Source organism: Oncorhynchus tshawytscha, linkage group LG10, assembly GCF_018296145.1.
Source record: "Oncorhynchus tshawytscha isolate Ot180627B linkage group LG10, Otsh_v2.0, whole genome shotgun sequence".
Lineage (NCBI taxonomy): Eukaryota > Metazoa > Chordata > Actinopteri > Salmoniformes > Salmonidae > Oncorhynchus > Oncorhynchus tshawytscha.
In genome coordinates, this window is record NC_056438.1 from 61,329,955 (window position 1) to 61,330,278 (window position 324).

Consider the following 324-nt stretch of genomic DNA (forward strand, 5'->3'; position numbering starts at 1 on the left):
TTTAACAGAATTGCAAATCATAAACAGGACTGGAAATTAGTATGTACGGCTCTCAAAGTAGACTTCCGACCATGATTCGGAGGACTAATTCTCGACCAGACCTGACGAGCGGCAGTTTCACCATTCCCAGGAATGACGGCAGCCAGGTCTTCGTCGGTGGAAACGGTTATCAACAGGAATATGGAGATGGATACACCTATTCACAAACTTACTCCAAATCTTCCTTGGGGGGAGGTGGAGGTGGCGGTGGAGGTGGAGGAGCCTACGGAGGGGGTGGTGGTGGGTCTTACGGAGGGGATGGTGGAGGGGAGGGGGCTACGTAGG